Below are 27,170 nucleotides of genomic sequence, written 5' to 3'. Positions count from 1 at the left end.
TTCAGAGAAAAAAAATGTATGAAAAAAATCATGAATCCTAGACTGTGTCTCATTTTTCCCTCAAGAACCCTACACTACAGGGGTCAGCAAGAAACCACTCAGCAGTAGCCACTCCCTGAGAGCCTCCTCAGCTTGTGCAGCCTGTTCCATGCAGCATGTAATTTTTGGAAGCCACATATGCATAGTTTGTCATTTTGCTGGATGCTGCTGTAGTATTAACCCTTATTCTTCGGATTTCCTTCCATAAGGCTGGGTACTGGAGGTGATCACGTACGTAGTGTTAGTGGTCTGCATCCAAATGTTTGTAGAAAGTTAACTGTCTTTCCCACATACATCCTCAAGCCAACAAAAAGAGAAGGCCAATAAATCAAGTTCCAACTTCAACTCAACCAAGAAGGTGATAGTGTGGCTCTCTCGGTGAATCATTATCTCCTTTTTAAAGATGGAGAGGCTGAGATACAATAAAGTGAACTTGCTGGGAGGGCACTGAGGTCTATCAAAGTAGCCTGAGGATTGAAATTTAAGAGGACTAGATTATAATCCTGGGTCAGAGACTGAGCTGCAGTGTAACCTCAGGTACAGGTGATGAATGAGCCCCTCTTCTCCATCAGCAAAACTGGAACTCAGTACCACCTGGCCCTCAGTCCTGTCATGCTTGCTCCATTTAGACCTTGTAGAGTCAGAGTTCTGTTTGCAAAACATTGGAGCATCCTTGAAATATTTTAGATTAGTCATTTCATTATTTATCTGAGGGTACCTCTACACTGCCAAAAAAAAAAAAAATCAAAACCCCATGGCAGTGTGTTGCAGTGCCCTCGTCAACTGACTGGGGCTCATGCTTCAGGGCCAAAACTAGCAGTGTAGATGTTTGGGCTTGGGCTGGGGCCTGGACTCTGAAACCTGGCAAGGGGGAAAGGGCTCAAAGGTCGGCTCCAGTCCAAGCTCAAATGTCTGCACTGCTGTTTTCAGCCCCATAGTGTGAGCCAGAGTCAGCTGACCTGGGCTCTGAGACTCGCTGCCATCGGTCTTTTTTTTGCAGTGCAGACATACCTTGAGTGACTATGCTCATGTTCACATCATATCTATCATTAGCCCAGACAGAATAGAATTTTCCATTGTGCAAGTGGAGATCCAAATATTCAAATGCTCTTTCTTATCCCACTTTTGGCATTCATGTGTTCATCATGGGCTGGCTTTCACTAGATTACATACAAGATTCCAAGTCACATAATACATTCAGATAAAGGTCATCTGGTATCCCATGATCTCCCTAACCTCTGGAATTCACAAGGAGATTTTCCAGCAGAAACCAAGCTTTTTCTCCAGACTATCAGATCTCTCTGAGCATCTCCTTTTGGAAAACCTTTCTTCTTCACAGATTCTGATAATATTTCCAAATCTTTTATACCAACACAGATTTCTTTTCTTCACTTATACACTTATTTTTAAACTATGCTGCTGTCATGCACTAGAATGAAAACATTTAAAAAATGCTTGAGTACTTTTTTAAAACACCCACACAGTAGTCTGTGCATGTGAGTTTTGATTTTCACCTTCTGTTGAAGCTTTGTTAGCTTTTCTGGCTGTCTTATATGTTTTGGCTTCTTCCTCCTTTTGCGCTAAGCTGTTCTTTGATAAGGTTCAGCTGGGGAAAGCCAACCCTCCCAGGACCCAATCAGCTTTTTACATCAATTAAGCTAATTGACAGAAAGCTTAACACATTTCTTAATTATGACTGCAAATGCTTTCTTGGAAGAAACCCCAAAGCATAGGAAAAAAAAAATCTTTCCTAATAAAATAATTAAGAAAAAGTCTTCAAAGGTAAAACTCTGGGAAAGAAAGTTTAGTGATGGGCAACTACCACTTCAAGGCCTAAATCTACGCTCAGCCAGAATGACTGTAATGCAGCAATACTCAACATGTGTCTTGTAGTAAAATGGAAAATAATTAAAGGGTGGTGAAGAAGTTGAGTTAAAAACACAACTAACAAGAATACAATTGCCCTTCAGGAGTGGAAAACTTTTGCTAATGTAGACATTGAACTGCAAAACAAGCATCTGCTGTCTTGAAAGTCCTTCCATTTCTATATACTTCTTTATAGACATATTACATGGATCATTGTTTTCCAAATAGGTTTAATTCCTTTGGTACACTGAGACTCAGGTCAAGGTTGAACAGCATTGGGCAACAAGTCAGAACTAATACACACTGGCTTTTTGTCAGGTACTAGATTGGAAGGTCTGACATGATTTATACTGCATTCATATTGGTGGTATTAATCACTAAGACTGTATTTGCAAAACACCCTCATATTTCCATAAAGCACTGAGTAACATCAGAAGCAGTTTATAAATTTAATATAATATTGCATATTAAAATACAATTCTCCAGCTTCCATTTTGGAGTCAAATCAGTTACATTATCAGAAACGATAATGAAAATGACACGTCAGATTTTTCGATACCTGCCATTGCTTGTTCTTCTGATTTCTTCGCTTGTTACTTTACCACTGTTTCCCTGTGCTTTGTGCTATGTGAAGACACTAGAAAACGGCAATTCAATATTTTTCACAATACCTATAGGCGTGAAATATTTTTGGAGCAGTTTTTCCTGGTAGGTTTGAACATCTGGCCACCCTACTTGATAATCACACTAGCAGTGTTGGGATTTTTTTTTAAGTGTATAAGACACATAAAGAACAAACAACAGTTTAGTGAGTTGAGCCCTTAGGGAGTAATGTTTAAAGCAGTGCAGGGCAGTTTTATACATAAATTCCTTGGACATATTTCCCATGTAGTACATTTAAAACCAACATTCTAGCTAAACACAGCTCTATCAGAGCTGGAATAAGTGTTGAACTACAGTAGTACCTTGAAATATGTGGCCCACATTCTAGCTGCTTGTGTGTGAGAACACAATGGAAGGAGAAGGCACAGGAAGCTCATTCTTCTCTCTAATCCTGTTTGCTGAACACTGAGGATGATGAAGTGCACCCCGGTAAGTCCAACATGGTGGTGGCTATTTCAGGCCAGAGTACAGTCGTATAATTGGTTCCTGCATGATATCTAATTAAGAACATGCTTCACTATGCAAAATCTGGTGAATAACAACATATTGGTTCTGCAACTCAAGGACTTCCATCGACTTCAAGTGGCTTTAGATCAAGCCTAGATACCTTACTTTGTTTTTTCATCCCACTTCTCTTCATTTTCTAGAATTGGAATCAGGTCCTTACCAGCCAAATAAATACTCAACGTTGCATACAACGGAAAGGTAACATTCTTCTTGACCCTGCTACATCATATGATATTCTTTCCACAGTGTTACACAGCATACCTGACCTTTTTGGATGAGACGTATCCTACAAATCTTCTTCCTTCTTCCACATGAACCCCTACGTGCAGGACCTCTTATCTGACCAGGTCTACCCACACCTCCAACTTATTATGCTTCAACTCCCTTCTTAGAATGCACTTCTTCCAAAAGATCTATAAATGTAGTCCTTCCCTCTCTGTCTCTTTTCTACACCAATGGTAAATAATGCTAAAATATCCCAAACAAACCCAATGAAGAGAACAAAGGAATATACCATTCAGTAACACAAATTTTTGTCACATCCCAGCCTCTCCCTGGGTAGATTTTTAAAGTCCTTGGGGGCAAGGACCAAGTCTTATTACCTATCTGTAAAGAATCTAGACCTCTGCTGTTTCTATGCATATAATAATAATAAATAATAATAATAATAAACAGCCATGATAATACAAGTTCATGTTTCCTTTTCATGGGGTACAAAAATAATTTCTGTGTTTGCAAAATAGTTCTTAAGAGGAAATTGCCCCAAAACTTAATTGATTCACTGATCGTTATAATTAGTTGGAGCATTTGATTAGGACACAGAAAACAGAACTGGTTGTTTTAATGGTTTTATAGCCTAACTGAATTACTCCATCTCTTAAATATATTGTCCTCCAATAGAGATATACATTATATATGTATGGCAATAAATAATCTTAGATTTTCATCCAGGCCTGATTAAAATTTCTAGTGCTGGAACACTGCCAAATCTGTTTGCTGTTAGGGAATATTTTGCAGTATATTGAACTGGATAAATGCATCTTTTTCTTTCTCCTATAGTATTAGGGATCCTGAGGACAATTACATCTCAGACAATTTAACCTGGAATCATTCAGATATGCTTCATCAGTTGTGAATTGGTTGGGGGCTCACATCAATGTTCAGGCCTTTGGCATTTTTCATTCATGTTGAAAACTTAGTTAATTGGGAGAGATACTCATCCTTTATCAGAAGGAGCAAAAGGCCTACTGTAGCCTTGAAGGATATTGAACCTAATTGAACTTTACTATCTTACAGTTGCTTCTCAGGAAAGATTTCAACTTCATGCTTTTTGACGGATCACATCTAGGCAGTTCTGAGATTAAAGACATAACATGAGATTGGCTGTCAGGCTGAACATTCCACTGTACTCACAAATGTATTCCCCTGTAACTTTTGTAAACCTAGGCGAGAGACCAATGATGCTTCAGCTCTGAAATTATTTCAGGTAGTTCAGTGCTAAATATGTTAAATATGTTCAGTGCTAAAAATTAAGTTCAGGTAGTCCCTCCATAAATGGATGATGTGGTTGCACAGGCACTGACTTTTATTTTTCCCCCAGGGTGCTCCACCCCTGCTCCACCCTGAGGCCCTGCCCCTACTTTGCCCCTTCCCCAAGGCCCCGCCCTCACTCTGCCTTCTTCTCACTCCCATTCCGTCCCCTCCCCAAGGCCCCATCCATGCTCCAGCCCCTACCCCAAGGCCCCTCCCTCACTCTGTCTCTTCTCACTCCCACTGTGCCAGCTCCCCCAAAGCCACGCTTTTGCTCTGCTTCTTCCTGCTCCTGCTCCACCCCCCTCCCTCAGGCCCCTGTCCGCCCTCTGCTCGCTGCTCTCCACTCTCCCACAAGCCTCTCCCTCAGCTGCCGATCAACTGTTTGGAAGTGCCACCGATTAGGTGATTTGTGGTGCCGCTGAACAGCTATGGCTGGTGGGTGCTGAGCACCCACTATTTTTTCCCATGCTACTCCCGGAGCACCCACGGAATTGGCGCTTATGTCTGGTTATTCCTTTTAGTAGTGGTGAAGCTGCAAGTCATGTGGAAATTAAGATATTCTGGCAAGTACCATCTTAATCTTTCCCCTATTCTTTGATTGTCTGTTATTAAATATTGAGCTCCTTGGGGCAAGGAAAGCATGTAGCCCATTGGTTGTGCTACCAAAACTAACTTAGTAAATAGTAATGTTAATTACTACCAATGAGTGTGAATGTATATCAATAGTTGCATGATATTTGTGTATTTAGACTTTTATTTGGTAAAAGTACCCTAGTTCTGATCAGTTTAAGAAACAAAACACATCACATAAAGTTGTTCCTCAACTATAGTGTTTGAATTTTTACAGCCAATATTGTTTGTGATTCAGTTAGCATTAGTTTCCCTATAATGTTTCAACATCACGGGGACATTTTAATGTTATCCCTCTTGTTTGACCAAAACAAAAAATAATTTCTCCCAATTCTCAATAACTTATGTCTTACCAAACCATTGGAAAAAATCCTCCATCTCTTTATCAGTGTATCAGTAATAGAATACTCATAGTTTCCTAAATCCTGTTAACTTCTTCTTTTTAAGAAAAATTTATAGTTAACTTGAACAGAGAAAAAAATGGAAGTATGTCCAAAGTCTATGCAAAAAGATGAACCAAGTTCATACAGAAGACCTATACAGCATATCTTTGTTTTGACAGCCTATGCCCTTCTGTCACCGGCGACTGTAATGTCTCATCCTATTTTCATCTATTGTAAACCAGCTACCATTGATTTATGTGTTGATGTGATTATATGATTTGCTTCCTTGCTTGACAGATGTTCACAATCTGTTGTCCAGGATTATTACTTCCTCTGCATTTCTCCTAGAGAGAGGAATTGCATTATATTTAGACCTTTTTACTTGAAATTATAAAATTAATAATTTTATTGATATGATTCATATTCATATATGCCTTAGGTTTTGTAGTTCTAACACATAAGAAGAAGAGAAAAGAGACGAGAAGAGATATTTATGTGGTAAATAAAGACTTTAGAAAAACTTATGAGAGATAGAAACCAGAACTGAATGCATGTTAAATAAAGTGAACAAAATAGTGGGGACCACATTATGAGTTACAGATGCACTGGACTTAAAAGTGCAAAAGCTACAAACAATTATGTTAGAAATATGTGTAATTATTCTTCAATTTGCTCTTGAGTTTTCTTTAGGATTAATGGAAACCAAAATAAGGCCCAGGAATATGAGGATTTGGGAATTCTGGATGATAAAGTAACGACACACCTATTTTCAGGGACTATCACACCAAAAAAGTTGGACTTTCATGTTAAAAACCCTATTCATATTGAAAGTGAGAAAAATTAGTACAGCCACTAGTCCAGGTTAAATTTCCTTGGAGTTGCTTAAACAGCACAAAGGGAATGTAAAGGGCGCCCCTTTGGTAGAAGAATTCCCCTGGTTTTATATCACCTACTCCCTTGTGAATATTCCAACTTGTAACGTGGGCCAACTAAACTGAGAAGTAGTGCAACTGTCAAAGTTCCAGACTATATTTCATGATTTATGTTAGAAACATGACAAGAGCCTCTTCCAAAAAAGGACATCTTGTTTGAAGATCAAAGGTAGATCTGGACAAATTTTTTATATGAAATGTCTTCAGTGTTTTGGTCAAAAAAACCCTAATAAAATGTTTGAAAAAAACCAAAACATTTTGTTTCAACATTTTCAAAATTATATATTTTGAATTTGTTAGATTGAAGTTACTTTTTGTTTAAAGTTTCCTTTAATTTTGTTAAAAATAATAAAACATATTTACAATGGAAAAAATCAAAACAAAACATATTGATTTTGTCAAAATAAAGAGTTTTGTTCAATCCAATTTTTTCAACTTTTGTGCCAGAAGTTTCAAAAACATTTGTTTTTTGTTTGATCAAAACATTTTTATTTTTATTTTTCAGAATTGCCAATGAACAAAAAAAATCCATTATTTGCCTGCTAATAATCAGAAGGTACTTTCCCTTTTTGACCTCAGCCTGGTTACAAAGACAAAGCGATTTCAATTGCTGAAACAGTGGTTTTCAGTTTTGCATGGACTAAACTAAGAATACAATAGAAAAAACGTTATTTTTGGGGAGACCAGGATTCTAATAGGAAACCCAAACAATATCTACTTGATTTAGTAGCTCAATGACTTGAAAGGTCAGAGCACTTGGAAGTGACTAAGAAACTTTGGATTGCTTTCTCTTTATTATCTGTTATGAAATGAACCAGTGAAACTGTCTATTGCTACTTATCTGGTGGAAGCCATTTGTTGCAGTTTTCTTTGCAATAAAAAAAAGATATAAAACACTAGTTTTCTTTAATGTCACTGAAAGCTGGCTTATTTACAAAGCTCATTAGCCACCATCCACCTCCTTGGGCAGATGCTAGCAGTAGAAGAATCTCCCTGGTTATTTATTTCTGCTCTGAATAAAAGTACTGTCACGAAAAGTATATTTTGAAATTTTGGGGAGTGAATTTATTGTTCATCAAAGTTAAAAATTTGCGAGGGCTGGAAAAATCTGTTTATGCTAAGGATAGGCACCAGTAGCAGAAACTTCCTTACACTGCACTGTGCCCAACATGGCTTATAAAGACCACCTTTAGGTGTCCCCAAGCCCATTCAGTCTTTGAAGAGATGGCCTACTAAGGTACCAGTTAGTGTCAGTTCTTGTGGTGGCTTGGAGATATGGACACATGACCACTGGACATTAGACTGAGACTAACAAAGGCATTCCATATATGTCATTGAACAGCCATCAGATGATAGCTTTCTGTCAGCAAGCAGGCTAGACTGAATGATTTGAAAGACTGTATATTCCTACCACCATGAGCTGGTGGTAAAACTATTTAGGCTCCAATCTTGCCATCGGATCTGTGTGAACATCCACGTGGAGCTGCTTTAATGTCAAGGTGTCTGTTTGCACAACCTGATTGCAGGACTGGGGCAGGGCCGGCTCTTCCATTAGGCGACCCTAAGTGGTCGCCTAGGGCGCCAGGATTCGGGGGGGGGGCATTTTGCGCTCCCCACGGGATATCTGAAGATTTGAAGGGCTCTGTTAATAAAGGCCCCAGTCCAGGAGCAGCGCCAGAGTTTCTGGCGCCCTAGGCAGAATTCGGTGGGCGGCATTTTGTGCGCTTCCCACGGGGCGCACGGGAGCTTCCGGTTCCACTCCCGTCGCGCCACCGAAGACGGACCTTCTGCTGACGTGCCGCGGAAAACAGCGGCATTTCGGTGGAGGGTCCTTCTTCAGTGGCCCCGAATTCTGCCTAGGGTGCCAGAAACTCAGGCACCGCTCCTGGACTGGGGCCTTTATTAACAGAGCCCTGCAAATCTTCGGATATCGGCTTTATATCCATGGACCATGTTTGAAGATCCCAGATGGATATGGATCCAAATTTTATATGTAAAGCCACGCAAATCTACTGATATCTGCTTTATATCCGAGGATCAAATTTGTGGATTGTGGATTGGATGTGGATAAAAATTTTGTATCCATGCAGGGCTCTATTTATTAATGTCATTTTACAATTGTTCCCCTTTACAGAAAACTAACAGTTTGCTAGGGTGGCAATCATATACTTGCCTTGCATTAGCTTTTGCTGAATTTTGCAGAAGACATATCCAAGTAGACGTATGCCTACTGTGCTGCTGAATGTACCAGATTTGTCTTAACATTGTTTTGAGTCCAATGGAGAGTTAGTGAACAGTAATAACACCTGGGTGTGGGAGGAGCAGCAGCAAATCAGTTCATTACCGTTATGTTGAAGTTCTGCTCTCTGCACCCTCACCCCACCCCTGGATTTAGATATGGAAAAATATGCTGGTGGCAATTTCTGCAAGTGATAATTACTTTTCTGGTTAAAGGCAGCATGATCTTGTTCTTCCCTCTTCTGTTAATTGGTTATTTTCTGCATTGTAATATATATAATGAGGATGTTAAGCAGTGCAGTGTTCCCTGAAAAATATATAACAGCATTCTGATCTGTTTTCCGACTCAATCCTAAATTGTAGTGGTACTTTGTAGTACTCTGCCAGTGTTTCCTTTGATAGTCTTATATATTCAGATGTTTATAACTTAACATGAAAAAAAAATTCTGTATGCTGAATTACAAGGTAAGATGTCAGCACTGGGGTGATTTTTATTTTCAACAAATGTTAAAAATGACAAACTAACAAACAAATGTTATATCTATTTTAAGACACTTTGTAAAATAAAGTTTGTTAATGAGGTGGACCAGACCCAATGACGATTTATAATAAACTTGTATCCTGTCCACAATTCTACATTAGGATCTGGTCTTCTAGATATTACCTCTTGATACAGATTGCTTTTATCTTGACTTCTCTTTTTTACATGTGAAATGTTTGGGACAAGAAATGCATTTACAGGATAGTTTATATATAGGGCTGTCAAGCGATTAAAAAATTAATCACAATTAATCACGCAATTAAAAAATGTATCACGATGAATCACATGATTAATTGCACTGTTAAACAATAATACAGTGCCATTTATTTAAATATTTTTGACGTTTTCTATGTTTTCAAATATATTGATTTCAATTACAACACAGAATACACAGGGTACAGTGCTCACTTTATATTTATTTTTGATTAGAAGCACTTGCACTGTAAAAAAACAAAAGAAATAGTATTTTTCATTTCACCTAATACAAATATTGTAATGCAATTGCTATCATGAAAGTTGAACTTAGTAATGTACAAAAAAACTGCATTCAAAAATAAAACAAGGTAAAATTTTAGAGCCTGCAAGTCCACTCAGTCCTACTTCTTGTTCAGCCAATCGCTCGGACAAACAAGTTTGGTTACATTTGCAGGAGATAATGCTGCCTGCTTCTTGTTTACAATGTCACCTGAAAGTGAGAACAGGCATTCACATGGAACTGTTGTAACTGGTATTGCAAGATATTTACATGCCAGATGCGCTAAATATTCATATGTCCCTTCACGCTTGAACCACCATTCCAGGGGACATGCGTCCATGCTGATGATGGGTTCTGCTCGATAACAATCCAAAGCAGTGCAGACAGATGCATGTTCATTTTCATTATCTGAGTCAGATACCATCAGCAGAAGATTGATTTTTTTTGGTGGTTTGGGATCTGTAGTTTCTGCATTAGAATATTGCTCTTTTAAGACATCTGAAAGCATTCTCCACGTGTCATCCCTCTCAGATTTTGGAAGACACTTAGATTCTTAAACCTTGGGTTGGTACCTTCTTTGCATTTTGTCAAATTTGCTGTGAAAGTGTTCTTAAAACAAACTTGTGCTAAGCCATCATCCGAGACTGCTATAACATGAAATATATGGCAGAATGCGGGTAAAACAGAGCAGGGGACATACAATTCCCCCCCAAGGAGTTCAGTCACAAATTTAATTAATGCATTATATTTTTAACAAGCGTCATCAGCATGGAAGCATGTCCTCTGGAATGGTGGCCGAAGCATGAAGGGTCATATGAATGTTTAGCATATCTGGCACAAAAATACCGTGCAATGCTGGCTACAAAAGTGCCATGCAAATGCCTGTTCTCACTTTCTGGTGACATTGTAAATAAGAAGAGGGCAGCGTTATCTCCTGTAAATGTAAACAAATTTGTTTATCTTAGTGATTGGCTGAACACGAAGTAGGACTGAGTGGACTTGTAGGCTCTGAAGTTTTACATTGTTTTGTTTTTGAGTGCAGTTGTGTAACAAAAAAAATCTACATTTGTAAATTGCACTTTCACAACAAAGAGATTGCACTACAGTACTTGTATGAAGTGAATTGAAAAATACTATTTCATTTATTTATCATTTTTACAGTACGAGTATTTGTATTAAAAATAATATACACTTTGATTTCAATTACAGCATAGTATACAATATATGTGAAAATGTAGAAAAACATACAACATATTTAATAAATGTCAACTGGCATTCTATTGTTAAACAGTGCAATTAAAATAGTGATTATGCGCGATTAATTTTTAAAATTATGATTAATTTTTTGAGTTAATTGCGTGAGTTAACCATGATTAATCAACAGCCCTATTTATATATCATCTCTGCATTTCACTGAAAGCCTTTTGGAGGAGGGGGGTGGGCGTGGGGGCACCAGTGTTGCATGTGCTTTGGCCTCAGGTCTCACAAAGCACCTGAGGTACAAATTTAAAGTGGATTTTCTTTAAAACTCATAGAGACTAACCCCTCATTGGATCTACTCAAGGAGTAGGGGACTACTCAAGGTGAGTAAGAGAACAGAATCAGTCACAGAGAGATTTAAAAATCATAAAAACACTTCCCAAATCTGAAAAATGCAGTTAATACAAGATCAACTATTGTGTGTTATGTGTCTCATTAAAAAACAAGAACTACAAAAAAAAAGCAGTAAAACATCCCAGTTGTAAATCAAAAAAATGGTACCATCCACCACATGTATTCAAACTGTTAAAAACCTCAAACAAAAAGTCTCATTTTGAATCTGTAATTTAATTTATATATCATAACAAATACAAAACTAGGAAAGCTTTGAACAAGGCTATGAACACAAGTGGATGTTGTGATGCCATTTTAAATGAGGTGGACGATACACTTGTGCTTTATTATAACACTGCCAGAATCCCCTGATGTATTTACAAGCTCGTAATTCAGATTATTTACCTATCATTTAAGTCTCTCTGTAATCCATGCTGCCATCTATTGTTACTTATTTTGTCACTGTGATACCCTGGGCATTTGATCAGTGGTTTGGCATCTTTAACTCAATTAAGTATACTTGACAAACTGTGTGATGCTCTCACTTTCACAGGATTATTTTGACCTGTGACAAGATGACACATCATTGTCTCTTGCCTGCTATCCTAGATTGGATGATACTGGCTGACAGAAGAGACTATCATATCATTGGTTGATGTGTGCGTATAACTGTAACTGAGAATGCATCATGCTATTAAACCCCAACAATTGCTTTACTGCTGTTATAAATGTCAGCTCCAACCTATGATAAAAATGTTTTCACAGTTGGGCTCCTATTCACACTTTCTTGGACATTAAGACCTGTCTAGCAAGCTGGGGATTTTGAAATTTGTGTGGAATTGAAAGTCTGAATTCCCTGGGAATGAGTCTTACTTAGCCTGTTTGACCCTGCTATCCCAATTTAGACAAGCTATATAATGGTTGGGCTCAGTCTTAGTCCTTCCTTATGACAGTAGTTTCATTTACTCCCATGAGTAAGAACTGCAGAATCAGGCATTATGTTTGCAGCCTTATGTTACTTGAATAGAGGCTATATGCAGGACTGACTTGCATAACTCAGTCATTATGAATACACGTTCTTGAGAAATTATCTTGTTTTAAGTGTCACATAATTATTATTAGTGTTCTAGTTCTTCTTCCCAAGTCAGTGTAGTCATCTTAAAGGACCCTTTGCTTACAGGATCAGTCCTGCACTGTGTTTACAATTCCTATGTACACAAGCATTTACCTATTCAACAAGAAAGCCAGCCTGCAACTTCTCTGACTAGAATGGCTTAGTGAGTCATTAAGAATATTGTCATACAACTGAAAGAGGTAAAATGATGCCTGTATATCATGGTATGGCTACAAGAGTTCCCCAGTCCTTTAGTAAGAGACAGAAACTTGCAATTGACAGCCATGCTAATGAGATGTACACCACAGCCTTTATAAGAAAGCAAGGGCCAGCTCCTTTGCTGTTAATGGTACTACATCATATCGCTCTACAATACTAAACTGAACTTTTCATCAGCCAAAACAATGTTATGGGAGCCACAATCAACAGGAGTCATTAAATCTTCAACTGAACTGCAAATATTTTTCAAACAACTACTACTAACTATGATGTGGAACTGGTAAAACGCATCCCAGGGCTAGAGAGACCATTTGTGCTTCAACTATTATAAGACCCCACATGTACAAAAATCCATTTTTCCTACACCGTCACCAAGTTTCCTTAGCATGGCCACTTGACAAGAGAGGAAATAAATAAATCCTCCTGGTTAACAAGCACTGTTTCCAAGGAAGGATGTCACCAAAACTCAGGGCCTGATTTTCAGCAGGAGTTGTGGGTGCTTAGAACTCCTGAAACCAGACCTTCTTGTTCTGGTGGTCTCAGGTTCCCAGTGGATTGTAATTACAAAACTACATCTCAAAAATCACCATTACAATTGGCACTATAATTGGTAATCTTATTGGCAGTATCAGTAGAGAAGCTAAAGGGACATGGTGACTAAATAGCTGGTTAATCCTAAAGGGGGTCCTGCTAGTCTAGGGTTGAGGTACATCGGTAGAGCAATGTGGAAGCACTGCCGCTGACCTTACTATTGTAACCCCTTTGGGGTTTAGAGAGCATGGCCCCTTTATATCTTTCTTTTGAGGGGGGAAATACTGATTGTTCCAAAAGGAGGAAGTGCTTTTTGGTGGAAGGGGGAGCAGAGAGGGAAAGGGACGAGCAAGAGGGTGTGCGTCTGGAGCTCCAGACAGAAGGGCTGCAGCAAACAGGCTATCACAGAGTGAAGCAGAACAAAAACCTGCCTGAAGCCTGGGAGGGACAGAGTGGCCGATTGGGGACACCTCAGGACAGGAGCCAGGAGGAGCCCTGTGCCAGGGAGGAATCGCCTGATGAGGACAGATTGGAGCTGGACCTAGTATTACTCTTGCCCAAAGCTTCATGGGGCTGTGAGTACTAGGGTTTGTGACTTTGCATTGGGAATAAGGGGGGAGGCTGTAGCTAGTTAAGTGGGGAGGTTGTCGCTCTGTGTGGTTTTGCAGAGAGCGGCAGAAGAGGGCACCATAGGGTTTGTTGGGGAAAGTTCACTGGTGCCGAAGACGACCAGGAGCACCCAGACTTACTGCCAAATTGGAACTTTGCTCAGGACTCCTGAACTCTGTGTGCAGATACATTGCTCTGATTTATACCGGGAACTGGCTCAGCAACCAGACAGCCTAGGATTCTGTGTGTGTGTGTGTGTTCGTGCACACATAAGATACCTTTTGCTTTTCCTTTTTTAACTCAGCACCATTTGAGCACTCCTGAGAAACAACTGATGGTCTGGCCCTTTCTTTTTCCCTTACTCTTTGTCATTTCCCTTTGTCTTTGTTTTTCTTTTAGACCAGAAACTGTGAAAAGAGGTATCTTGTAAATAACTTTCTACCGTCCTGATTGGAATCCCAGCTTCTTATCCTGCCGCCAGCAGCAGCCAATACTCAATACCTTAGAGGTATACAAATAATGCCCTTCTGTATATAGAAAGAAAATTCATTCTTGACCCCCTGTGGTGATCATCTTATGCCCTGAAGCATGAAACTTGCTTACTCCTATTTTAGCATGCAAAACTATGTATGTTATTGGTCAGAAAATTAACAAGATATTTTAAAATCCAGTTATGGTATTTGCCTCTATGACCTCCTGCCACAGTGGAACATATCAGTGAGTGGAATCACATTAAACTAAAACAAAAGGAAGGCGCTCTTCTTGGCTGACTCTAATGGTGAGAGTTCACGGTCCAGCAATTCCTACCAGTGCAATACGAAACTTCATCGCAAAGAGGTTTATCCCATTTCAAAGCTACAGATGAAAAGTAATTGAGTTCATGTGTTGCAGTGATGCAAATCAAAAGCCATAACATTTGTATTAATTGCTGAAAGCAGACAGTGCTTGGCAGTAGAAAAGAGGGTGGAAGTACAATAAATCTTCAAGTCCAAATCTGGAAATGTGCCAGTTCTCTGAAAGTAAGAGTCTGATCAGACACACTTTTAAAAGTGTAATTCCATTTAAAAAATGTAGACTGAGATGTATATTTTAGATCTTTTAAAAAATTCTTGTTATTTTCTGAATCTTGTTAACTGAAGCTCCGACACAAAGTACTGTTTCAGATGCCCTCATATGCATGGAGAATTAAAATGGTTTTCATACAGCCAATGCCTTCACTCTCTTGCAGACTGGCATTTAAAGATACAATTATCACCATCTTTCTTAGGTTTTCACTGTCAATGAACTGGAAAAATATAAATAGATCTATTTAAGTCTGTTCCTTCTATAGTGGGCTATGTGAAATCAATAGTACCAGGAGCACTAATTATTCTGAAAGATTTTGAAATAGCTATTAAATAAACAAAGGAATTAAAATGTAATCTTTCTTTTTAATTGCTTAATGGAAAAAGAGGAATACAGAATTATAATATGTTTCAGTATGGTAGCATCCAGTGAATCAAAAGAGACCACTATCTTAATTATAAAATATATATTCAGTATATAGAGAGAAAGATACATACACACACATAATTAACAGTACATTGATTTGCTAATGTGCTCCTTCCTTCAATGTAGTGAAATACACTTACTTAACACAGTCAGGGACACTATATTAATTTTCAGTTACTTTGTCCCAGGTCCATCATGATTATTATGATTTAAATAGAATAGTCAAAGAAAAGGACAGCACATATGCCCGAGAAGACCAGCTATGATTATTACTGATATAATTTTTATTATGATATCATCCTATGACCACAGTGAGGATTAGGGCCCCATTGTGCAGGGTACTGCACAAGGCAGATAATGATACAGCATCTGACCCAGGGATCTGGCAGGTTGGGGGAAGGTACAGGGCCGGCTTTAAGCCGATTCACCCTATTCCCCGGAATCGGGCCCCGCGCCTAAGGGAGCCCCGCTCCGAGGGTCTTCGTAGGGGTGGCTCCAGGCCCCAGCACGCCAAGTGCGTGCTTGGGGTGGCAAGCCGCGGGGGGCGCTCTGCCAGCGCCGCGAGGGCGGCAGGCAGGCTGCCTCCGGCGGCTTGCCTGTGGAGGGTCCGCTGGTCACGTGGCTTTGGAGGACCTCCCGCAGGCACGCCGAAGCTGCGGGACCAGCGGACCCTGCCGTGCTTGGGGCGGCAAAATCCCTAGAGCCGCCCCTGGGACTTCGGCGGCATTTCGGCAGTGGGGGGGGTCCGCTCCGGGGGTCTTCGGTAGCATTTCAGTGGCGGGGGGTCCTTTGGTGCTGAGGAAAACCCGGAGCAGATGCTCCGCCGCTGAGTATTCTAATTGAGCCCCGTGGGTCATAAAGCCGGCCCTGGGAAGGGATATAACATGCAATCTAATGAACATGGTAATGGTTGGCCCAGTTTTGTTAGTTACAAGCTGTGGTGTTGGTTTTTTTGCTGTTTTTAATTGGCTAAAGAGGAGGGGAGAATTGACAGGAATATGGGGGTTAACCACAGTAAGGAAGTAAGAAAAGAAGGAAGGGGAAGAGGGATGATCACTTATCTAGCCACAGTTAGCAGGGTTGTTTAAGTAGGCTTCACAGAACAGGTGAGTCTTAAGGAGGGAGTCAAAATGGATACAATTATCTATAGTACCGAACACTGAGGCCTTGTCTACATCAGAGGGGGTTTGCCAGTATAGATATTCTGGTAGGGCAACACCAGCAAATGCCCCTCGCGGAGGCACAGCTTCTAGAGTTCTTTTCCTGGTATAGCTCATACCAGTTCCCCAAATGACATAAACTTAGGGTGACCAGACATCCCGATAAAATTGGGACCATCGCGATATTTGGGTGGTTGTCCCGTGTCCCGACCGGATGGCAGCACTCTTTTTTTTGTTGTTGTTGCCCCGCCGGCGGATATCCTCCCAATGTTTCCCGATATTTTCTTCATCTCATCTGGTCACCCTACATAAACTACACAGTCCAAAGGACTTTTCTGCTAGTAGAACTGTGCCTGCACTCTGGCTTTTGCTGGCACTGCTCTGATCTGAACTAGGTGGGACTGTCCTGAAATGGAAAGTTCAAGTCCCAGTCCCTGGCTCATGATGCCAGGACAGCATTTGTCCCGATTCCCTGTGGTGCCGTTCTGCAGTTGCCTGAGGCTCAGGGGTGGCACCAGCCCATTCCTGGTGGGGAGGGCTGAGGTGGCCCATAGCCCTCTCCTGCTACATGGCCCCGCCCCCTGCTTCTCCTCTCCCCTGAGGCCCCGCCCCCTGACCCAGTCAGAAGCCAGAGCCAGGCCCTGGCAAGAGCCACGGGCTCTGGCAAGAGCTGCCCAGGGAGCCCGGACTGCTGTGGGGAGCCTCAGACCCTCCACCTTCCCTGGGCAGCATACCCCAGGATGCGGGGACATGGGTTGGGGACTGCTCTCGGGCACCCTGACTTCTCACCCACGGTAGGTGGAGGGTCCAGGGCTCCCCACAGTGGCCCAGCTCCCTGGGCAGCTCTTGCCAGAGCCCATCTCTGGCTTCCAGCCTTGCTGGGGCCAGGGCCTCAGGGGGAAGAGGAGGGGCAAGGGTGGGGCCATGGAGAGGGGTGGGACTCTTGCACGTGCCCCACTTTTGCCTTTTGAAAAGGTGGTCATCCTACATTCAGGGGTAAGGAACAATCACATAGCCATGCTGGAGCGTAGACCAGGTCTCACAGTAGAGGAAGCAAAGCCAATGCATTGTAATAGAGCTTTCAGTCCTGTGCTGCACCGTGATTACTTATTTAGGGACTGCTCCAATTGGTATTGCAGTCAGTGGGATTCTTTTCACCAACTCCAATATGATCTAATGTTAATCAGGCCACTCGGGCTGGATCTTGCAAGGTGCTGAGCACTGCTCTGAGGATTTGAGCACCATTGTGGGATGCCGAGCACCCCTCAGCAGCCACTGACTTCAGTAGTGCTCAGCACTTTGCAGGATCTGTGGGAACAAAAACAGTTAAAAAGCAGTCATATTTGGTTCTCTTACGCCAACAACACGTTAAAAAGTAAATTCCTACCAGTTTGCTGTTGTGTTTGTTCGTATGAGCTGGTGGATACTATGCAAGAGATGGAGAAAGGGAAAAAAGCATAAGTTGGGATGAATCTAAAGTGTTTAATGTTTTCAGCTGAACTGGGGATTTGTAATGTTAATGAAAGTCAGAGGCTGACACCATTAAGAGCTCAGGCCCAGATCTTCAAAGGTATTTAGGTGTCTAACTCCCATTGAGGATCTGGTTCTAAAAGTATGATAGGCATATACTGCAGAAGCTTCTTTCACACAACTCTCCTGAGGGGGATTTGCAAATTGGGCCACACAAGAAACTAGACTGAGATTAATAAAATGTACTGGGCCAAATTAATCACTGGTGTAACGCCTCTGGAATCAATGGAATTATACCAGAGATTAACTGGGTCTATTAACTTCAATTATAATCTGAGCCAGATTAAAAGCCATGTGGAGATTTATTAATGAAATGGCACGCCAAGCAACCCCTTTGAAAAGGTTCCATAGACATATACATAATTGAACGGTATGAGTTTTAAGATCTTTGTGTTCCATTTGTGTTTGCAAGAAAAGCTAACCTTCTCTTTGATTCCATTCAGGGCATGACACACATCTATTATTGCTTACCAGGCTTTTGTAATCATATCTGACACAAAGCCTAGAAATCTGAGAGAAGCAACAATTCAAACATATCACGCCTTTAAACAGCCAACCTTCCAACATATTTAAATCATTCTAACAGAAGATTTATGTAGTCTCAGCCTAATTTACTTTTGTTATCTTGTTGTAGCTTAATTTGAATGGCTTTCTAGCCCTGGCAAGAAAGAAGAGGAAGACTGACTGGATGTCGGAACACATCAACGCAGATACTAACTTGTCAAATGTTAGATCAGGTAAGATCTCCCTGATGAGTCCACTACATCAAGATAAGAGAGAGAGAGAGAGAAGCACTCACTTTGGTGTTTTTATAGAGCTGCAGCTAAGATTTTCTTTTTTCTGTCGCTTTCTATGAAGGCATCTGACATATGGTTCCGGTGCTGCTCAATTACACATTTCTCTTCCACCTCACTTAGCATTTTTCATTTACTTGTCATTTCCAATCTTCTAACTGGAATTACACTTTATTCAGCCTTCCTCATAGCCTTGTGTTATTAATTTTTATCTTGGAAGGAAAAAAGCATTTATTCTATTATTTGTAAAGAGAACAAGTTTAATCAGTAAGATACCTGAATGAGCATGATGTATAAGAGTTTTCTGTTCCTAATGGGCTGATTGGCCACCTGCATAGTCTGTACCAAGCACTGAAAATTTACTTAAGACTATGTCATTTGATTAACTTGTAAAGCCTGAGAGTAACTAGCAAATTCAATTATACATTCAAATTATGTTACTGAATTGGTCTAATTTTTAAAAGTGATGAATGAAGTGCATAAAAAGAAATTGATAGTAGATGTCTAAAGAATGATTCATTAAAACTTCATGTACACATGCATATCTTCCTTTGCCACGTGACTTGTGTGGGACGGCAGGACACACTGAATGTGAGTGTCCCAGAGTGTGCATCAGGAATCCATGTTCGCATACTGTTGTTTTGGCAGATTTTAATGTGTTGTTTACTTAAAGTTAATTTAAGCCACTTGGGTTTTGGTGGCAGAAGGTATTAGATATCTGAGCATATGTTACTCATGTTACTGATATTACAGTAAATAATAATTGTACTTAGCCCTGGTGTGGTACAGTGCCTTTTACTGGAAGATCTCAAAGCTGTTTGTAGACAATTAATTTTCACAATACTCCTGTGAGATAGGTAAGTGATATTATATCATCTTTTACAGATGGGCATAAACTGGTTAAGTGACTCATCCAAGATCATATAGTCAGAAGCAAAGTCAGGAACAGAGACCAAGGGTGAGATCCTCATCCCTACATTGGCCCTTTACGCTGGATTAAAGGGCCAGCTAGAGCAGCATAAAATGGCTCTAAAATCCCTCAAGCAAGCTGGGGTAGGGTTCCCTGATGCAGGCACTGCAGAAGGCAGCCATAAGGCTGCTTTCCAAGGACCCCCTTGCAAGCCCATGGGTATTCTGGCCATACCTGTAGTTGTACGGGTGTACCCAAGGTGGGGCTACCACCTGCTATGTTGCAGTAATTCTGGGAGTGCTGTGGCCCATATGGCAAACCCTGGGAGGCTGCCATAATTTACTTCTACAGCTGTCTAAGTTATATTGAGGGCTACTTCAGTCCCCGGTGCAGCCCAGGTAGGATACAAAGGCAGCTTAAAGCTTTTGTAAAAGGAACCTCTCAGTGCACAAGAAACACACTTTATGTACAGTACTGCGGCCTGGGAACATGCTGCTTTATTCAACACATTAACAAACAGAGAAGGCACACCAACTAAACCAGAAATAAGGGAGGGTTGGAGCATGGCCCCAACCCATAATACTCTAAGTAACCCAGTTATCTCCTTGATGACCATTTTATTACATCCTTCTCCTTCTCCTAAGATGTAGTCTTCAAGATAACCAGAGGCTGCCTCCAGGGGTAGAGACCCATTTCCCCCAGTCTCCTGATCCAGCAGTTCTATAGATATTCCCACCTTAGGCATTCCTGGCAAAACTGAATCCTTTCCTGGCCTTGGCTCCTGCAGATGGTCATCATCCAAGGAGAAAGGCGCTGCTGCTGGTACATCACTCCACAAGCAGACATGATTCTGATGTCATCTTGTGACTCGACCATCACTTAAACAGACTTTAAAAGACAAGGGTGGAGATTGCTCTAGGATTGTGCATGGAATACACATTGGCTGGTGAGTACTGAAACTTTTAGGATACACTAAATCCCTCGGGCCTCTGTCTTAAGCATAATGTTCTTGGCACTGTTTTTGAAAAGCTTGTTTCGGTAACACATTACGACTCTGTGCTGGGATAGATTAAGTCCAAATGTGTCCCTCACCTTCCTTCCTGTCAACAGCTGGGTTGGGGTCACGCACATTGTAGTTTAAAGAGTGCTTCTGTATTTCAAAATAAATTGAGACAACTTCTTTTCCAAGCTCCAATTAATCATCATCTTCATCCTCTCTTCAGAAATTCTCACAGCATTCTCTGCTAAGCCATTGAAAAGTTGATGATAGGAGAAAATTTGAATAAATTTAATCCCATTTTTTTCTCAGAAATACTTTAAACTGGATGCTTGTAAAATTTGGTCCACTGTCTGCAATAAGTATTGATGGCAGTCCATGCTGGACAAATGTCCATCAGAGCTCTTCACAGGTAGCAGTGGAGGTGGTAGAGTCATTACATGCACTTCTAACCATTTTGAATGTGCATCCACTCTGATTAGAAACATTTTTGCCATATATGGGCTGGCAAAGTCCATATGTATGAGGAATCATGGCCATTCCCATAGGTGAAGGGGTGCTTGTGCTGGGGTCTGCTGGTGTATCTGAAGTTGGTGATATCCCTTCATCCTTTTTTTTAAGTCCATAGTGCTGAGCCAAAGTTTTCATGTGTGGAAACACTGAGGCACACTGTTGACTCGTATCCAGCTTCTCGTCCACTGTAATCCCCGGGTCCTTTTCTGCAGAGCCGCTCTAGCCAGTCAGTCCCCAGGCTGTAGCAGTGCATGGGATTCTTCTATCCTAAGTGCAGGACTCTGCACTTGTCCTTGTTGAACTTCATCAGATTTCTTTTGGCCCAATCCTCCAAGTTGTGTAGGTCACTCTGGACCTTATCCCTACCCTCCAGCGTATCTAACTCTTCCCCCAGTTTAGTGTCACCCACGAATTTGCTGAGGGTGCAATCCATCCCATCATCCAGATCATTAATGAAGATGTTGAACAAAACCGGCCCCAGCACCGACCTGTGGGACCCTCCGCTTGATACCGGCTGCCAACTAGACATGGAGCCATTGATCACTATGTGTTGAGCCTGACAATCTAGCCAGCTTTTATCCATCTTATAGTCCAATCATCCAATCCATCCTTTTTTAACTTGCTGGCAAGAATACTGTGGGAGACCATATCAAAAGCTTTGTTAAAGTCAAGATATATCACGTCCACTGCTTTCCCCATATCTACAGAGCCAATTATCTCATCATAGAAGGCAATCAGGTTGGTCAGGCATCACTTGCTCTTGGTTGACTGTTCTTGATCACCTTCCTCTCCTCCAAGTGCTTCAAAATGGATTCCTTGAGGCCCTGTTCCATGATTTTTCCAGGGACTGAGGTGAGGCTGTAGTTCTCCAGATTCTCTTTCTTCCCTTTTAAAATCAGTTTGATTGTCCCTGCATTCTAAATGGAAATCTTGTAAGTTTTTCACTGCTGATTCCATTGCAGTTGCTAATTTCTACTGCTTTGGGCCAGGTTAAGTTCCCCTCTGACAGCAATAGTCTTTGAATCCTCTTATTATTAATACCACAAGCAAATCTGTCCCACAGCATGTCCTTTTGGACATTTCCAAATGAGCATTATTCTGTTAGTCGTTTTAGCTCTGCCACATACCCAGCTACAGTTCACCTTGCCTCCTCATTCTTGAAACATTCTACAATAGTGCTAAGCTTTGGTTTGTAGTGCTCTGTTATCTGCTTACCCATAATACCACTGTATATGAATGAGTTGTACATACAGTGCACACAAAAACCAGCTGTGCCTCTTCTTCCTTTTCACATGAGTATTTCCTTCCTCCCTGTACAAAATATTCTCCACATTGCTTAAAAGCATGCATGTGCCCTGCAGATGGTAAGGAGCAGTACATGCTTGTAAGCATCCCACCCCACACAATTAACACCTCGGGGTGGCCAAGAGAGATACAAATTGCACTGAGTTCCCACAGACACGGTGTGTGGCGGTTTGTGCACACTCAATTAGTTTTTCAAGATATGAGATTAGAATTTCAGAGGTAGCCATGAGCTGGGCCTTAACTACTTACATTTCAAGCATTTTGCAAACCTTATTTCTTTTTTAATAGTCTTCCAGTCCCTAGCTTTAAAGGGGTTGAAAGAAGCAGGAATGAGTGGGTAGATGCGAAGTTTGCAGTACCTTTCAGATGATACGTAAATGATGATATAATATGCCCTGGAGCTGACCAAAGGATATTTCTTTACACAACAAAGTCCCTAGAGCTAGAGAACTGCAAAACCAAACCAACAACACAAAAAATTCTTCTCAGAATTAAGTTGAGGTAACTGGTGTTGTATAGGGTTAATCACCGTCCTATAATAAACACAACAGTTGGTAGCATGTGAGTGAATGCTGCCTGCTGTCAGCAGAGTCCTTGACTCTCCCAGTTTAAAAGCAGGTGCCTTCTCAGTAGTCACTCAGGCATCCCTGCTTCCTGCTTCAAAGACTCCATCTTCTGGAAAGAGCCTGTCAGGTCCCATCTGTTTTTTGTGACGTCTCCAGCCCCCTGAGAGAGGGTCTTCCATTCCTATCTCCTGTCTGATGTCGGAAAACCAAAGGGGAATAACCCCTTCAATCTGCCAGAAATTGGTTTTCTGATATCAAGGACTTTGCCTCCGGGAGCTGCAATCTACCATACTTAGATGAAAATTAGTTTTGTAAGTATGATACTTTCTTCTGTTGTCTGCTTGGAAAAAGTTCCATGTTTGCCAGTGTTCTTTTCTCTGCAGTGTGGATTGAAGGAGCTTAAACTTAAATAAACTATTAATGAGCAAAATCCCCAACATAAACATTTCTTATTATTGCAGCTGATGGGCAGGGAGTGGAAAGAAAGTAAATAAACTGTCTTTGAAACTCCTTGCCATTGAAATGAAAGTAAAACTTGTGTTTCAGCTATATGCAGTAAGCAGGCTATGGCTAGTATAATTAATTGCTGTTATATTTGTCAGAACCTTGAAAACAATTAGCATGTGACCTAGATGATATGACAGAATCATTAATCATCGAAAGTATTTCTCCAAATTGATTTATCAATCAAATAACTGTACTCTCACTACTACCTAAAAACATTTACAAAGTGCAGTGAATTCATTCTATGTTTTACCACACAGATACAGGCACATCCACTGCCCCCAAGGGGTTATAGCCTAAATAAGACTGGACAAACACAAACTCTAGAGAAAGCACAGGACAACCATCCGGGAGAAGGAGGATTTATGATAAGAACAAGGGAAGAGGTGAGTTTTAAGGAGGGATTTGGAACACAGAAGGGGTGTTTAGTGGGTGAGGGAAAGGAGACAGTTCCATGGGTAGAGACAGCATAACAGATGTCATGAAACCTTTAGCAGGAAAAGGAGATGAAGAGGCACAAGGCAAAAGGATTGGGAAGAGCACAGGAAGCCAAAGGAAAGATAAGGAGTACAGAGAAGTAGATACAGTCAAGAGTCTGTAGGGCCTTTAGGGTCAGAATAGGAAATTTCTATGGGATGCAGCAAGAAATATGAAGCCAATGAAGGGATTCAAAGAGTAGGGTTTGAGAGGAATATGACTTTAGCAACTGCATTTTGGACTAGAGGGGTGAAAGGTAGACAGCCTGGACAGAAGAAAGACTACCCATAATAAAGGCAAGAGATAATCCAGTGGTAGACCAGGGATTTCGCTGTGGGGGTGGTAGGGAACAAGAGGAAGATGCAACAGAACTTAAAGACAGAGTGGACATGGTGAAGAGGGGAGAACAAAAGAAAGGTGATATATTACACAAAGATTATGAACCTTGGAGATGGGAAGGAGTTTTAAAGTAAAGAAAGGATGTGGAGGAAACAACTGTATAAAAGACAAAGGAAATATTTTTAAATATAATATAAACCTGCAGGATATTAAATAAATTTGATAAGTTTATCTAAAAGAATTATTCATTTGCATGAATAAGAGTAGCAACTGTAATTAAATTAGCTGGGACAAAATAACAAGAGCTACCTATTCTCATATTTCAAAGCATAAACTAATCCCCAGATGTGATCAGCAAAATGAAAGTATAATATTGCCCAATTAAGTGTATTATGGGGATTGGGTTATATTATGCCTTAATCTGAAACACTCTCAGAGGATAGGATACTAGAGTATATGGACCCCCGACTGTTCTGATAGATCAATTCCTATATAAAGATACATTTGTAGGATATCTGTGATTTAAGATACCTACTGCAAAAGTTGAATCTGTATTTAAATATACTCAATAGAATGGCACAAAGAATGGCCTTTACTTTACATACTATATTTACTTTCTACAGCACATCAGCTCAAGGTAATTTCTATTGAGACCTCAGAGGTTACATTTTAATTCATTTTTAAGTAAAACTGTTATTACGTGAGTGAGGCAGTAAGCCAAATGAACCTTTATGGACCATATTATATATAGATTTAAAATTACTCGGTTTGGAAAATTGCACTTGCAATGTTGAAATACTTTGGCTTTTTTTCTGTATTGTGATTGCTTTGTTAATAATGAATGAGAATTAGGTTATCTTCAGGTTACAGGGATATAATGGCCAATGTAAGGGTTGTTTGCACCATCAGTTTAATTCTGCAGAGAAGATCTACATAATGCTGCTTTCAAACAGCTAATTCAAAATGCCATCTTGTTTGGGGCAAGCAGAGCTCTGGTGAGTGGTCAGAGGAGAAAGAGGCTATTGGAAGGTGAGGACAAGAATCAAAGGGTCTGATCAATGCCCATTGATGTCAATGGACTCTTTCCACTGACTTCAACAGGTGATGGACTGAGCTCAAAGATCCGGGCCAAATTCAGCCCTGGTGAAAGAAGACCTACATTCATTTAACTTGATTAAGCTCAGGGATGAATTGTTTCCCTTTTCTTTATTTCTCATTTTGCTGCTTATGTTTTCCCTTCTTCTGACTCTTCACTTATTCTCCACAATTTGTCTAAAGAGATAACCTGCTATGGAAAAGGGACTGGTGGTGAAGAACAGTGGTTATTAGACCAATTCTAAGAGTGATGTCAGGGACATGAACCATAGTCACTTCATCACTGCCTCCAAGTAGAGATAAGGGTGCTATCAGCCTTCAATGTGTGGGACAGACTGTCCACTCCCAAGGACAGAGGGGTACAGGAGGCTTCCACAACTCCCTGAGGGAAATTACCACTGAGCTGCAGGGCAAATATATTGATGGATCGGTATAACACTGCAACCATTTGTTGTCCACAGCCACAGACACTCTGGTACCCACAGGTACACTCAACTCCATGTGTCACTAAGATTTTCTGACAGCTCTTTGGGCCTATAATAGTCAGGAGGGCAGGGGAAAGGTGGTGGGTACCAAAGCTATTATTTTTACCCCTTCTGGATTTGAACTGGTAGCTTGGACATAAAAGTCTCATGTAGCCCTTTACCTGTCCTGAAGCAAAATAAACCTGCATGACAGTCTTTCTCTCTTAAAAATACTCTGGAGTTTTATTAGGAAAATGTATTAGTAATATGGGTATGAGAGTGTGTGTGCTGGAGGGGCGGGATGGTTAAAATCCTAACACATTAGGATGATTAGCACATGAGAATGGCATTCAAGGTAACAAGAGGCAGACCTGTTTTCTAGAGAGGAAAGCAATTACACTGAGCAAAATGTGACAGAAACTGTAAATGCAGAACTGCACATTGCTTGCCTATGTTTCATATATAACTAGTGTTATTATGTTACTTAATGACATCAATTATTTAAAAATTAAGCACACAGTATTATTGTATTCAGATAGAGTTGCTATCTGTAGCACTTGAGGGCCAGACCTCCTTTAATAAATTCTACACGTGCCTTCAGTATTTTCTCTAGGGCTGTATTTTTTTTATGCTAACTCTTTTAGTGGAGAATCTCAGCCATAAAAAATTAAAAAGGTCAATTTTATGATGAAACACATGAGCCTGAATATTCTAGATGGCACCCTAGACTAAAAAAGCTAATTGCTTTTTCACAGCAGAACTCTCCTAAGTGCTCACAATGCAAACGGGTTCATATAAAAATCAGAATGCGTCTCTCCCCCGTTTCCAGGCCCGCTGGGATTTACTGAGATGAGTGACGCTGTAAAAATAGAAATCACCTGGAGCCTGTTAAAATTATAATCAAGTAAAACTACAATTACAACAGTCCTAATCCATCTGTCTCTGTACATCCACTGCACTTCCAGTCACCTGCCTTAGTCACATATGTAATTATAATGGAGTCAGAGATGACAAAATATTACCACGACATTCCAAATTGCAAGACACTGACACACCTTAGCTTGCTTATCTCTATAGCTTTAGTGTAGTTATCAGTCAGGAAACAAAAAAAAAATGTAGTACATCTCTAGTACTATTGCAGGCAGAGATTGT

At 40.6% G+C, this 27,170-nt stretch overlaps 1 protein-coding gene and 1 long non-coding RNA gene across 3 annotated transcripts in view; one reads left to right on the top strand and one right to left on the bottom strand.

The window, feature by feature from the left end:
* The window catches only part of NKAIN2 (sodium/potassium transporting ATPase interacting 2), an 819,309-nt gene that overhangs the window by 66,849 nt on the left and 725,290 nt on the right, over positions 1-27,170 (bottom strand). The window lies entirely within an intron of this gene.
* LOC123365748 lies at positions 18,691-24,022 on the top strand. The gene is made up of 4 exons (XR_006577738.1): positions 18,691-18,791; positions 19,734-19,806; positions 20,546-20,704; positions 23,904-24,022. It is a non-coding gene; the product is annotated as an uncharacterized LOC123365748 (long non-coding RNA).

Source organism: Mauremys mutica, chromosome 3 (genome assembly GCF_020497125.1).
Source record: "Mauremys mutica isolate MM-2020 ecotype Southern chromosome 3, ASM2049712v1, whole genome shotgun sequence".
NCBI classification, from domain to species: Eukaryota; Metazoa; Chordata; order Testudines; family Geoemydidae; genus Mauremys; species Mauremys mutica.
This window is presented reverse-complemented; position numbering and strand designations above follow the sequence as displayed.